The sequence below is a fragment of the Vidua macroura genome, chromosome 11 (genome assembly GCF_024509145.1).
Source record: "Vidua macroura isolate BioBank_ID:100142 chromosome 11, ASM2450914v1, whole genome shotgun sequence".
In the NCBI taxonomy this organism is placed as follows: Eukaryota; Metazoa; Chordata; class Aves; order Passeriformes; family Viduidae; genus Vidua; species Vidua macroura.
Window position 1 is genome coordinate 4,096,566 of NC_071581.1, and position 15,514 is coordinate 4,112,079.

Genomic DNA, 15,514 nt, shown 5'->3' on the forward strand with positions numbered 1-15,514 from the left:
TCCCCATACACACTCAACATATGCATTTAGCTTAAGAGTTAGTGATTTATTTAGCAGTTTTAAACTACCTTTAAAAACTTTGGAGAAAGTCAAATGATAAACAGTACCAAATATTTTTGGCATGATTGGTATTTAGATGTTTTAACAGAGGTGTTTTTAATCAAATGCATTAAAGCACTTTACACAATCCCCATTGGTGAGTATTTTCCTTGGGTTGCTCCCCCTACTCTCATCTTAGGAACTAAATATTACCTGTAACAGAGGGAAGACACCTGAAGCCTTAATCCTGGGGAAAAAGAAAAAAAATTGTCAGGGAATAGTTTCACTAAGGTTGGCTGGATTGACTGAATAATCCAGTTGCCCACTTTGGCAAAGAAAACGAGTGATGTAGTGCTCAGCCAAAATCAAGACCCAGTTCAAGAAGCATAGACACCCTTTCTATTTCCAAATTGAAATCTGCCCATATTTCCCATTTCAGGATACTCAAAAAACCCAACCTTTTTGAAGAAAATGGAATTTTGCCATTCGTTAGACAGCACTTAGCCTTCCTCCTCGCAATATGCACAAAGGTGGTGTAAAACATTGGAAAAAATGAATTAAGAAAGCAGATGGACTTACACCTTTTTAGGCTGACATATTGCAGTTTGAAAGGATCCTTCTCCCCTCCAAGGAAAAGACTGGTAACAAATCTTGGAAATAACTGCACACTAAGATGTTGTTACAGCAGAACAGGCACAGTGAAGTGAGTGTCACATTTCTTATTAGTGTTGATTGCTAAATAGGAAATACAGCAAATTGCTCAGCCCAGCAGGCCCTTCAACCACACACTCTGAGCAGTCAGAAAAAGCTCAGTACTCAGATGAAGGCATTTAATAAAAACATATTTAAAACGTCCAAGGTTGAGCCAAAACAAGCAACTGTATGGTGTTTTTTTTATATCCTTCAATCTAGGCAAAAAAAATATGCCTTGGTTCAATCAATTTACTTAAATTTGTCTTATAGGATTAATTCTCATGTAAGTATATAGATCAACCTTGAAATTTGGGGATTTCAGAAGGTGGGGCTTTACAGAAGCTGGAGCTACATATTTCTGACTAATGCATAAAAGCAGAGTCTTGCAAAATCCAGACAAATCAGGTCTGATTCAGATTCTGATTTTGCCCTTCTTCTTCAAATATTTTCATAGAGTCATAGAATCATAGAATATGCTGGACTGGAAGGAATACATCAGGATCATTGACTCCAACTTTTGTCCCTGCACAGACACCCCAACAATGCCACCCTGTGCCAGAGAGGATTGTCAAAACACTTCTTGAGCTATGACAGGCTTGGAGCTGTGACCACTTTCCTGGGGAGGCTGCTCCAGTGCCTGACCATACACAGGGGAAAAATCTTTTCCTGATAACCATCCTAAACCTCTCCTGATTCAGCTTCACGCTGCCTCCTCGGGTCCTGTCCCTGGGCACAGAGCAGAGGTTGGTGCTTGCCCCTGTGCTGCCCCTTGGGAAGATGTTGAAGAGCTCAGTGGGGTCTCCCCTGCGTCTCCTCTTCTCCAGGCTGAGCACACCAAGTGCCCTGGGCTGCTCCTCATTGAGGGCTTCCCCTCCAGCCCCTTCCCCATCCTCACGGCCTCCTTTGGGCCCTCTCCAATGGCTTCATGTCCTTCTCATGCTGTGATGGCCCAAAGTGCCCCCAGCACTGAGGGCGAGGCCGCCCCAGCCCAGAGCAGAGCAGAGCAATCCCCTCCCTGGCCTGGCAGTGCTGGGCCTGATGGCCCAGGACAGGGATGTCCCTCCTGGCTGCCAGGGCACTGCTGGCTCAGCTCCAGCTGGCCACGGAGCAGCAGCCCCAGGTCCCTTCCTGCAGCTGCTCTCCAGCCTCTCACTGCCCAGTGCAGCACAGAGCCAGGGCTGCCCCTTCCCAGGGGCAGAGCCCAGCCCTTGCCTGAGCCAAACTTCACACGGCTGGGGATTACTCTCTAATTTCTCTAATTTGTTGAGTTTTCCCTCAAAGGAGTCAAGTTTGAGTTTTCAGGCTTTTTTTAGGGTGCCCATGTTAAAGCAGGAAGTGACAAGCCCCTTCCAGTGCCATCTTGGCTGGCTCATCATGCCATTCCTGCTGATGCATTCAAAAGAGCATTAACCATTTTTATACAAATGCCTAGAACTCTTCATATTGGTGGTTCTCATCTACAAGCCAAAGATTGGAACCTAGCTGGAAGCGAGCAGAGTAACAGCAGGTAGAAATATTCAAAGCAAAGGAAGCCCAAGTAATCTCTCTCCTGTGCAAGAGCTGAGAACAAGTCTGTTTCATTGGCTGCATTCACTGCAGCTTCTTTTCCCAAACCATCCTTAATTTGCACTTTCCAGTTGTCTAGTTCTTGCTTTCTTTTGGATAATATCAATCTATGGGAGCTTAGTCTGAAGCTACTTCTAATTTTTTAAAAATATATCACAGTTTGCAATTATGGTTTACTTATATTTATGACATATCAAATACTATCTAGCCTACATTTTTACTGTAAGTGCTACTCAAAGAAAGATTCCTGCAGGTAAACATTATAACCAAAATGTTAAACCTAGACATTAAGCCTTATACATTACATTTGAGGCTACCGACAACTGTGATTTGGGTGCTGATCTGAGTCCTAAAAGCTCTAACCCCCAAATGTGGCTGCCAATCCATTTACTCCCATCACTGCTGTGTGAGTGCAAAAAAACCACCTGAAGGATATGGTTGCTAGGCTGGAACTTGTACTAATGGATTTTAAGCCTTTTATCTTTAGGTTTAGGGATGGATTCTGCCTTTTTTTAGAGTAACACAAATTTGGAATATTTTTGCTGAACCTAATTCCCAAGCCTAACAGAGCAAGGTTTGGCTTTTGATTTTTCAAGAATTCTAGGAACACCCCTTTGTCCCTCTGCTGTGTCACTAATGACGTGGTAGCACAGAGTGCTTATTGCAACTCTCACTTGGAAAAGCCAGACTTAATGTGACAGTAGCAGGTAAGAGGCGAAATGCAGGTCTCAGTGCTGATGGACAACAAAAAGCCTCAGCAGCAACCACTGAGTCACCAGGCACTCCAGCTATAAGGGCAAGAAAACAGGCAATAACAGCTTTGTTTACCCTAGGGGCTACTGAAGATGTGGCAATTAGAAGGAAAAATTGTGAGAGGCATTTTCCTGACTCTGTGTGAATAAACACTCCTGGAAAACAGCTTCCTCATAAAGGAAACAGGAGACAGCCTGAATGTCCAGCTGCCGGCTGCTTCTGCGTGTCTGTGTTCACACACACACCCACCACACACCCACGGGTGTTGAATTTACACACACACACACCAGGCTGTTGTGTTTACACACACACACAGCGGGCTGTTTGCTGTATTTACACACACACAGAGCGGGCTGTTTGCTGTATTTACACACACACACACACAGCTGTTTGCTGTATTTACACACACACACGCACACACATACATGGCTGTTTGTTTTATTTACACACACACCAACCACACACACAGCAGGCTGTTTGTTGTATTTACACACACACACAGCTGTTTGTTTTATTTACACACACACCAACCACACACACAACAGGCTGTTTGTTGCATTTACACACACACACCGGGCTGTTATATTTACACACACACATACACACAGGGCTGTTGTATTTACACACACACAGCAGGCTGTTTGTTGTATTTACATACATCAAGTGGGCAGTTGTATTCACACACCCCCCCGCTCTGTTTGTTGTATTTGCACACACACCAACCACACACCCACCGGGCTGTTTGTTGTATTTAGACACACACCCCCCCCCCCCACTCTGTTTGTTGTATTCACACACACAGACCCTGCTGTGTTTGTTGTATTTACACACACACACCCCCCGCTCTGTTTGTTGTATTTACACACACACCAACCACACACCCACCGGGCTGTTTGTTGTATTTAGACACACACACCCCCCCCCGTTTGTTGTATTTACAGACACCCCGCTCTGTTTGTTGTATTTACACACACACACCCTGCTCTGTTTGTTGTATTCACACACACACACGCTCTGTTTGTTGTATTCACACACACACACCCCGCTCTGTTTGTTGTATTCACACACACAGACCCCTTTGTGTTTGTTGTATTTACACACACACCCCCCGCTCTGTTTTTGTTGTATTCACACACACACCGCGCTGTGTTTTTTGTATTCACACAGACCCCTTTGTGTTTGTTGTATTCACACACACAGACCCCTTTGTGTTTGTTGTATTTACACACACACCCCGCTCTGTTTTTGTTGTATTCACACACACAGAGCCCTTTGTGTTTGTTGTATTCACACACACCTCACACCCACGGGGCCGTTTCCCCCTCACCGCAGCGGAGCCTCCGCCCCATCCGGGCCGGTAAAACAGCGCGGGGACAAAAAAACCACCCCTCGGGCGCAGGCACCGCTGGGATTCGAACCCAGGATCTCCTGTTTACTAGACAGGCGCTTTAACCAACTAAGCCACGGCGCCGCGCGTTGATCGGCACCTTAGTGCAGCATTAATAGAGCTGACAGTGCGGGCCGGGCCTCCTCCGGCCCGCCCGCCCCGGCCCGGCCCCGTGCGGGACTGCGAACCGCACACGCGTCCGCCACGGCTTTGGCGCCACACGCGTAGGGAGCGGAGGAAAATGCATAAATGTCGGCTTTTCAGACATTTATACGTGAAACTGCCTCCAGAGCTCCAGCCCTGCCTCATCCTGCAGTGCCTCGGCTGGCCACGGTTCGTGGTGTTGTAGATACATATTATAATATTGGCTTTTAGCAAACATTAAAATGGATTCTATATGTGTGGCTTTATAGTAACTTTATAATAAAGATATAGTTTTTATTTCTGTAGTTAATTAAGCTTAGACATAGTAGTGCAATAGCTGATAGAAGTGTGCTTGTGTTAAAATGCCTGCTGGGACGGGAGAACACCCAATGAACACAGGATAAGGACACCTGCACACATCTGCCAACCATCAGCACTCACCCTCTGAAGGCACTGTGCACCAAGGCCCAAACTGGAGGTGATAAAAAAGGACTGAAACCACAACCAAAGAATCCGCATGCTCTAAAAAGGCAGACACAAGGAGGAGCCAGGCTAAACAATTCTTAGAACATGTAAACTAGTTTGGGGAAAAGTTTACTGTGCATGAGTAATACGAATATGCAACAGGCTGATGGAAGGGAAAAGGTATTTAAGGGGTATCCCCGAAGATAACAGGGTGCTCTTGGCTGAGGGCTGAGATGCACCGGCTGTAACAACCTTTGCCCTGTGGTCCTTGTCGCCTATTGTTCTTTATTAAGGTTGTTTAATTTTCGCAGGAGCGTGCCGGAGCTTCCCGCACACAAAACAAGGCACGCGCACCGCACCCACACAAGGCCGCAGGCGCGGCCCAGCCTGCCCGGGCTGCAGCGCCGCCCCCGTGCGCTTCCGGCCACCGCCGCCAGGGGCGCTGCGGCTCCCGGCCGGGGCCGTGGCTCCCCCGCGGCTGCAGGGGGCGCTGTGGCGGGCGGGCCGGCGGAGGGGCGGCCAAGGGGCTTCCTCGGCACAGCCGCAGGGGCCGGCGGTGCCTCAGGGGGGCGGAATGGCGGCGGCGGGGCCTCGGAGCGCGGCGGAGCGGCAGAGGCAGCACGAGGGGCAGCAAAGGCTCCGGAGCCGTGCCAGAAATTGCCGTGTGTCGCGTTAAAATGTAGCCAAAAACCCCAAGCAGCGGCAGACAAACAGCAGGGCTGGCCGGGAGACGCTCCCTTTGCGAAGGGATTGGGGTCGGGGTCCCCTTCCCAGCGAGGTCAGTGCTGGAAAAGGTCCCGATCCAACAGCTGCTCTTGCGAGAGTAAGTGGAGTGAGTACAATCAGTGCAGGATGAAAACGCCGCGGTGGGAGCGAATCCTCTGGGCAGCAGGGCTGGCACCAAAACCACCCCTGTGCACTGGGACCTGAGAGAGGGAGGAGCTGAGCCCAGCCCCTGAGCCCCAGCCAAAATCTCGAGCATCTCTGCACTTCCCAAGGGAAAGCTTCTCTTGGCCCAGCCAAGAGACTGCAGTCAGCTGCACGCCTCCTCCTCCTCCCAGCCACATCTTCTGTCTCCCAGGTATCATCATTGCCATCTCTTAGGCAACAAATGGGAGAATATTCCCTGAGGGATAAAAAAAAGGAAAAATCCTAATCTCCAACACACAAGTAAACGAAAAAAAAATACATAAGAATGTTACTGATTTAGGAAATTAAGGAGATGTCTTGTTCAAAAATTAAAATACAGGCAGTTGCAGAATTGTTAGTTCAACTATGAATAAAAACAAAGGAGAGTTCAGTTGCAAAGCATGCTTTCAGGTTCACTGCTCACAAACCTATGTCCCCAAGCCACAGGTACGTTTTTCCCCATAGGACTGCTGTTTGGTTACTTGAGTTGCCCAACTCAGCTGGCACCATTAGGGTGTGACCCCAGATTAATCTGGTGGCAGCAGTACGGGAGTCATCTTCATTACAGCATTCAGATCTGAAGTTGCAAAAGAAAACAGCCAGCTACATCACAATGTAGAAATTCACGTGAGCCCCTGGCAGTGAGGAGAAGAGCTGTGCAGAGCAGCAGTGGTTTGCTTATTTCATGTTGTGGAGGGACCAAGAGTTGTCTGTGATCCAGCAATGAAACTAGGGCAGTAAGAAACAGCTCCCCACTACTTCCACGCAGACACGGGTAAACTGGGCAATCTGATTATTTCTCTTTATTCATCCAAGCATCAAAGAGACATCTAGTTACAGGTGCTGCATTGTCTTGCTATAAAATCATGAGTACCATCTGCTACAAATACGGTAGTTCCTGTGCTCCTTCAAAGCAGCTGAGGGTATCCATGAAATCTTTCAGGTGTGTTATTACTGCCACGTGTGCTCTGGGCTGTGGGTACTAACAAATACATACACATTTTCCTAATTATTACAGATCAGTACAGTATTTACTGAAGGAGGTTTTTTTTTAACTAATTAATATTAGGACAATATCTGTGAGTGCTGAGTTAATCTTCTAACATGCTGCTGTGCTTTTTCTCCATTATGTTCTTCCTATTATACTTCTTGATGGATATATCAATTAAGTAAATGTTCAAGTTGCCTCATTAAGACAGAACCCAAACAATCAACTTCAATTTACTTACTTAGAAGGACATAAATGTGTCATAATTAAACATGTTTTCCTGCAAATGATGAATTAATTACTTACATGATTAGAGTGGTCACTCTTGGTGTATCTGAGATGTCCTACAGATAGGTGTTGAGATACATCACCCACTAGTACTGACATACCTCTCTTTTTTGGCCAAAAAGAGAGGAACTGACAGAAGCCTCAAATGCTTGGTTCAAGGAAACAGGTTCATGACATTAAAATTCTCCTGTCTTTATATCCCATCTTTTTAAGCTTTTGTCCCAGGTTGCTGTGCACAAGTAATGACTACCAGCAGCAAAGCAGCAATCTGACATTGCACTGCTGCCCCCTGACATGAAGAGCACAGGAAGGGTGAGCTTTTGTAACCATTACAAATCTCTCAAAGGGCATCCTGCAACTTTGAGATCCCTGTCTCCATCCAGCAAAGCAGAAGCATATTCTGAATTTTAATCACACCAGCAGTTCTGTGAACTCTCTGGAGCTGCTTACAATCTCACAGCCAGCACAGGCTTAAAGCCTTATTGAAAGGTCATTTTGTAGGACTGAACCCAAGTTATTAAAGAACAAATGACCAGGTAGTTTCTCTGTTAAAAGCAGTTTAACAAGAAATTGTCCTGCAGATACAACCCACCTGCATTTTAATACATTACAAAAAACAAAAAAAAGCGCACCCATTTTTCATTTAAAAATAAGCATCCATCTATCTCTATGCATAAATTTCAACTCAAATATTCAGAGGGAAAAGATTAAAAAATTCTTGATTAAAAAATCAAAGCAGTCAGAAAAGAAACCTGGATGTTCCAGAACTCTAGTGCTTCCTGAAATCTACAGAGGGGGAAAAGCTTATGAGCATCTCTTACAGGAAACAGTGCTGTAGTCACTGCAATTTAAAAGAAACCTTGTGGTGTTTCAGATTGAATTTCCCATCCAAAGTAATTCCTAATTCCTCAAAGACAATTTTATTACAGTGTCTAGTGGCAGACTCTCTGTGATTATTGCTTTAAGAATGCAAAGCTAAATTGGTTGAGTTTATTTAATGCCATCAATATTTTTAACAATTGATTTGACATCTCTTGTTGCATCCTTCCTTCTTAAAATGGTAACAATGCCCTAAATTGACATAAAGGTTTTCCTGTTGCTGACTTCAAAGTGAGCTTATTGAGTGAAGGCTCAGGAGATCATACTGAGCAAGGCTTCTGGCACTGGGAATGTCTTTCTTCAAAAGCATATGAGGAAAAATGACACAGGTAAAAGATCTCCTGGTAGTGTCACCTAACAGAATTCTAATTGTTACAATCCATTTGTTTCATGTTTTATTTTTAAATCTAAATGAATTATCATCAGGCTCTGATTCACTGGAGCTAACTTTACATTTGTAAATGTAAAGGCTGCTTATATATTCTGAAACCAATTCTTAAGGAATGTCAAACTCACTGACCTGAGTGGAAGCCTCACAGAACTGAGGTCTCAGTAGAAAAATTACCTTCAAAGGAAAATTATTGGTCAAAAAATAATCATTGTTGGTCTAACTTTGGCCATTATCTCCTTTTTGTAAGTGTATGCTGAAGAATGCTATGAAGAATGCTAGGTTTAATGTCTTTACAGATCACTCTCTTTGCCTTTCTCAAGTAAGAATCTTCAAACTGAATGGAATTAATTAATTTTTTTAATAAGATTGTTTTTTTTAAATCAAGAGCTGCATTAACAAGATGTAAAAGTCGTAAGTCATGTTTTACCTTGGATATGTGCTATTACTGTTGGATGCATTGCATCAAACACATCTGTGGTATTTTCTTTGTCTCAACCAGAGACATACTTCCTGTCACAGGAAATATTACATGAAATTACAATGTCTTCATGTTCCACTGTCCACTAAAGGGAAAAGAAAAATTCTTAAAGGTCTGAGGGAGTTTTTTGGCAGATTTCCTATAACCTATAAGCAGATTAGGAAAGAAATCCTTAGTACTTTGCTTTCGTAAAAGCTGATTGAAGTCTTCAAAGTAAATTTTTCTATTTTTTCATTAGTAATAAACTTAGAATTAGACAAGGACATCCTGTTAAAATCTTAAAATGTTAATTTAATCAACCTTAAACAGATCTTCTGAGATGGGTTATTATTATCTTACCCATTTGTATATGAAAAAAGCAAGAAATGCTCATGTTCAGAATTACCTGAGATCGAGCAATTAGCAGCACCAAAACTAGGATTAAAATCAAGCCCACTTACCCTAATTATATTTTATTGTGCTAAAAAAGAATGTTTGTTTTCTTATTTATCAATAACAAAGCAATAAATAGAAATTTTGCAGTTGTACCTTCTGCAAGATGCATTTAAAAGGATATATACAAGTGTTTTTCAACATTTAATTCTGACAATTGTTTCACCTTCTCACACCCACTAATTAAAACTAGATTCTTAAGGGCTACAGCAAAAATTATTGCACAGCTTGGTTGAAAAAGGGATAATTTATATTTCAGATAGAAACTAAGAGCAAAAATGTCATGTATGTAACTTTCAGTGCAAGCAGTCAATTTCATTTCATCATTACAATACATTTAATTATTTCTAACATTAGAATAAATATAAAACCACTATGAATATTTTTTTAATGAGTGTGAACTGTTGGCATCAGAAGGTTTTTTGGGGTTTTCAGTGGTTAGGTTGCTGGGTAAGCCTCTACCACAAAATCTGTTCTGCACAAAGTTGTGTTAGACATCAAAGCTATTCAATAAAGTTTCCTAAAAGTGGCAGGTTTCCATTAAATGGGCTGACAAAATTTCCCCCCCCCCCCATCACACAGTTTTATTAAAATATTTCCAGATATCTAAAGTAATATTTATATTGAAAGTCACTAGATATGAGAAGCATTTTAGCAACATTTTGGCTGTTTGTTTTTATGAAGTGCATAAACTGTCACTTATATATATTTCATCTGAGGAATTTGATTCATTAACATTCTAACAACTAAAAATATGACTAAATATATTACTAATCTTTTTTCTCCATGGGGATAATTCCTACAACCAACACAATCTCTGCTCCTAAACAGAAATACATAAAGCACAGGACCACATGAAATTTATGAACTTGCAGCATTTTTCATGGGAAAATTGTTTCACAGATCTTTACTCAATGTATTTTACTTTCTGCTCAGCAATTTAAAAAAATATACAAAATTGCAATAGACAGCATAGCATTTGTACTATTTAGTGATAGAAAAAAATCCAGAAATAGTACCACTGGAGGCACTATGTTACTTACTTAAACATTAATATATGCTGCAGTTATTTTAATTATTATGTCCACAGATTGACACTGGATCAGGATGCATTTCTTCTTTAATTGAGAAGACAGGCTTAATGGAAAGGCTGCATAACAGAGAAAGAGAACTTCTCTGAAGGTATAAATCTCACTGACAAACAAATCCCTGCACTTTGGCTAATTCAATGTTGTTCTCTATATAAGTGACGTATATTTATATATATCTTTCAGAACACAAGACAATGACACTTCCAGCCCTGTGTAACTCAGAAGCAGATTTAGACAAGTCCTTTGTCCTGAAAGGAGCCATAATCTATCAAACTATTCCACTATGCATTTAAAATAACAAAAATATTACTTTTGCATTCAAGAGCCATAGCCATTCAAGGCAAAACAGAAAAGTTTTAAGAGATTCTCTACAAATTTTAGATGAGAACAAGGTGAGATTTATGGTTGTTCATGTGGATGAAGGAAGCTGGCAGTAAACAGTCTGCTAGCAGAGTACGGGTAGCATAAATGAAAGTGCAAGGATGGGGAAAAGTAGGAGCATAGAGGAGCAAAGACAAAACTGGAACAGGCTTGGAGCTGTGACCTCTACCCTGGGGAACCTGTTTGGGTGCCTGGCCACCTTCTGGGGAAATAACTTTTTCCTAACAACCAACCAAAACCTCTCCTGATTCAGCTTCACGCTGCCTCCTCGGGTCCTGTCCCTGGGCACAGAGCAGAGGTTGGTGCTTGCCCCTGTGCTGCCCCTTGGGAAGATGTTGAAGAGCTCAGTGGGGTCTCGCCTGCGTCTCCTCTTCTCCAGGCTGAGCACACCAAGTGCCCTGGGCTGCTCCTCATTGAGGGCTTCCCCTCCAGCCCCTTCCCCATCCTCACGGCCTCCTTTGGGCCCTCTCCAATGGCTTCATGTCCTTGTCATGCTGTGATGGCCCAAAGTGCCCCCAGCACTGAGGGCGAGGCCGCCCCAGCCCAGAGCAGAGCAGAGCAATCCCCTCCCTGGCCTGGCAGTGCTGGGCCTGATGGCCCAGGACAGGGATGTCCCTCCTGGCTGCCAGGGCACTGCTGGCTCAGCTCCAGCTGGCCACGGAGCAGCAGCCCCAGGTCCCTTCCTGCAGCTGCTCTCCAGCCTCTCACTGCCCAGTGCAGCACAGAGCCAGGGCTGCCCCGTCCCAGGGGCAGAGCCCAGCCCTTGCCTGAGCCAAACTTCACCTGCCTGGGCATTGCCCTTCTCTCCCGTTTGTCTGGGTCTCTCTGCAGGGCCTCTCTGCCCTCAAAGGAGGCAACAGCTCCTCCTAATTCAGTGTTATCAGCAAATCCTGAGGGCTCCTTTGAGTCCTGGGTCCAATTCCTGAATGGAGATGTTGAGCACAGGGCTGAGGATGGAGCCCTGCAGAACCCCAGTGGTGACAGGCCCCCAGTCTGATGTCACCCAGCCACTGTCACCCTCTGTGCCCGAGCCGTGAGCCAGCTGCTCACCCGTCCCACAATGTGTTTATCCAGCTGTGGCCTGGACATTTTGTCCAGAAGGATCCTGGCAGAGACAGTATCAAAACTTTACTGAAATCCAAAATTATTACATCTAGTGGCTTTCCTAGATCAACCAGATGGGTTACTCTGTCATAGAAGGAAATCAGGTTTGATAATCAGGACTTTCCTCTCATGGAGCCATGCTGACTGTGACTGATGACTGTCTTGTCCCCCAGGTATTTTTCAATACTTCCCAGTAATTTTTTTCCATGACATTACCAGGCACTGGAGTGAGATTGACAAGATTGTAGTGCCCTATTCTTTCTTTTTAATATCAACTAAGATAGATATCTTCCCCTATCACACACAGATTTCTATTTACCTCCTTCCCCTCACAGTTTTAACCAAAAATTACTTGAAAAGAGGTTAACTTAGACTCTCACATCCATGCCCATACCTAAATCCCAGCAAGTTTTTCTTCATAAATTATATGGCTTTCCATTATCATTCACATAATTAAAACTCAGGCTCTCAAGGCCTGCCATTTCTGTACCAGTTGTTGCAACATCATTTTCTTCATAAGTGCAGGCTCCTGTGCTTGTATCCACGTGCAACACTCCTCCACAGTGTCTTGGTTTGAAAGATGGGTGTCTGCCAAGGAAGGCAGGAACCTCCCTTGGAATGGAAAATATGACCCCCTTCCCCCTAAATTGTTATAACCTTGAAACGCCTGTGCTTTCAGGCAAAGCCATGGGAAAAGGAGTAACAGTTTGTTGGTGCTGTGTTTATGTATAAGAAGGCAAACAAAGCAGAAGCTTGGCAGGACAGCGCACCAAAGCAGAGAACCCAGCCGAGGCTCTTTCAGCACCTGCCCCGGTGCCGTTCCGGGCACAGCCAGCAGGGGCGCTGCTGGCTCCCGGCTGGGCAGGGCTGCGCCGACGGCGGCTGCAGCGGCACAGGGGCACAGCCACGTGAGCAACCAAACTGGGCAGAAAACTCCACAGCCTCGGCAGGAGCCGCGGGGCTCGGCTGGACACGCCGCTGGGTCAGAGGGTAGCAGAAAAGCCTGAGCCAGAGGCAGAAAGCAGAGGGGCTGGGCAGCGGCAGCCGGGCCACACGCAGCCGGGGGACGCGCCCTTCGGGAAGGGGAGAGGGTCAGGGCCCCAGGTTTTACCCTGAGGAACCCGAGTAAATGCTGAGGGTCCTTTCCAGTCAGCTTGGGACTGGAACCTTTTCCATGAGTAACCTAATTTCTACAATCAGATTTTTGTTTGTGTAAGTACAAAGAGATTTTAGAATCAGTCAGAAAGTAAGCAACATAAACTCCCTTCTTGATATGTTCTTTCATTTGTCTTCAATATGAAAATAAAATCTTGTATCTGACTGTAACTACCCTTTTTGACATCAAGTGTCAGATCTAGAGCTGCTCCCTCACAAGGACGTTCACTGGAAGGAGCTATCCTGCTAATTTGGCAGCCCTTGATAACAGACAAAACTTGAAAGTAAATTTATTTTTCACTTTTTCACTTATTTTCTCAGTGTGTGTCAATGTACTGACACCAGGATGATTGGGAATGTCTCTAAGATCAAAGAAAAAAAAAGATCAAAGCTCCTGTGTGTTCTTGTTCTATCGAGTCAAAAAAGTCTTGCAGTCAAAAGTGCCCTTCTAGACTTACCCAGTCTTTGTCTGCTGCATGCACTATTAATCTTTGTTTTCCAGAAGATATGTGCACTGTCAGTTCAGAGATACTGTTTGTTGTCAAGAACAACTTCAAATGCTTTCTCAGGACAGCCAGCATTTGGTATCTACTCTTTCAAAGGGAAAAAAAGAGAATGCCAGAGTGAAAATTGTCAGGGCTAGCCTAGTCCCCCATGATCCAAATCCACCATACTCTCCTGAATTCTAACTGCTTCAGCTGTTCCTGCAGGGGAAGAAATTACACTTAATATATTTCACATAATCTTGCCTTATATATTGCCGTCAGGAAGTTCCCAACACTCAGGGGAATACTTTTAGGTAGATTCTGAAAAATAAGTATTGCTCAATAAGTGTTAAAGAAAACTTCCTTAGAGAAAAATTGGAGAGGTAAAATTTCTTAAACAGAAGTTAGACACTTCAGACAAGTGGCACATTATAGCCTTTTCAGCAAAAAGAACATTCAAGGATCTATTATACTTTAAAAAAAATTAATGGATGATCTTCTTATTTTCTGGGTTAGAGTTCTGGGTTGGTTTCAGTTTACTTACACAGAAGAGAGCTGAATAGCATTTTGCTGAAGACAAAAATAAAAATTCCAGTTCTGAGTTCAGACAAAGCAGGAAAGTTTGGAACTGTCAATCTGACAGTTATTCAATTGTACATGTCGTGACTGATACACTGAGACACTTATTTTTATATCTCCAACCTACAATATCTGCTTACAGTTGCCACGTGTTTATTTACTCATCATTAAAAGATGTGACTTTTTCCTTCTACATTTCCTGGTTTCTTTGAGCTAGCCATCCACAGCTCCTTGCTAACATAATGCTGCTAAGCTGAACCTTGTCTGGACTTTTTGTGCTTTTTGGCTTCTTGGGCCTTTTCAGTATGCCTGGAAAAGCTTCTGGTTATGGTAGAAACCTAGCACTGCACAGCAGGAAATCGACATTTTAGATACTTTGTTAAATTATTTCATCTGAATTAATATGACATTAATGCACTACTACTCATTACCAATTCTTAGATGAAGTCATGATTGCTTAATGTATGCAGATCTCAATGCCTGCAATCTGCTTAGCACAGATTTGCCTGCACAGCACTCACGGTTCGCATAACCTGACAGTTTAGTCCACGAGGGGGAGTAGGAAAGCAGGAACCACAGGAGAACGTATCCTAAATTCCAAAGTTCCACTTGACAGCAAAGTTCACATCCTTGACACTACCCTGGCACAAATTTACTGAATCTGGTTGAATAAAAAATGCTGATGGATGGAGGACTGTGTTTTTATTTTTCTGGATATTTGTTTTCAAACTCTTCTTCCTCTCAAAAAAAATAATGTTTAAATCTCATGAAGTCTCTCAAGTCTTTCAAACACTTGTTTCCTTGATTCTGGCCCATCGAAACGCAGCACATCGAGCTCTCAGGCCACATGTTCTAGCCAAGACTGTTACAGATTTTGGCAAAGATATTTCGAAAAGTAATTTCTTCCCTCATTTGGGAGTTTGCTCATGACTGCCAGGCACGTTTGTGTGAACAGAACTACCGAACACCAGCTGCATTAACCACACACAAAGTGTCAGAGAGCTTTTCGTGCCTGGGCTGCCAGCAGTCCCCCAGCTGCGGGCAGAGGGCCCAGCCCCCCCGGCCTCTTGCCCTTCCCAGAGCACCTGAACCCAGAGCTCCTGCCAGGCCTCCGGGCTGCCCCAGAGCTGCTCCCCACCACCTCCAGGCAGCTCAGGATTATTTCATGGCTCACATTTAAATTATTCTACAACATGACAACTGCGGACAAGAAGTAGCATGAACAGTTTTCTTTGTAACTACATAAAATGAGGCAGGTTATAAATCATACATAATTTTTTAGCTGATTTGCTGTGATAATTTATGTG

General features: G+C 43.9%; 1 long non-coding RNA gene and 1 other non-coding gene across 2 annotated transcripts; one reads left to right on the top strand and one right to left on the bottom strand.

Annotated features, from left to right (window-relative positions):
* Positions 1-4,448: 4,448 nt before the first annotated feature.
* Positions 4,449-4,522, bottom strand: TRNAT-AGU (transfer RNA threonine (anticodon AGU)). Its single transcript has one exon. It is a non-coding gene; the product is annotated as a tRNA-Thr (tRNA).
* Positions 4,523-5,632: 1,110 nt separating this feature from the next.
* LOC128812960 (uncharacterized) lies at positions 5,633-14,876 on the top strand. Its single transcript, XR_008438884.1, has 4 exons — positions 5,633-6,128; positions 10,503-10,594; positions 10,687-10,895; positions 12,668-14,876. It is a non-coding gene; the product is annotated as an uncharacterized LOC128812960 (long non-coding RNA).
* Positions 14,877-15,514: the final 638 nt, after the last annotated feature.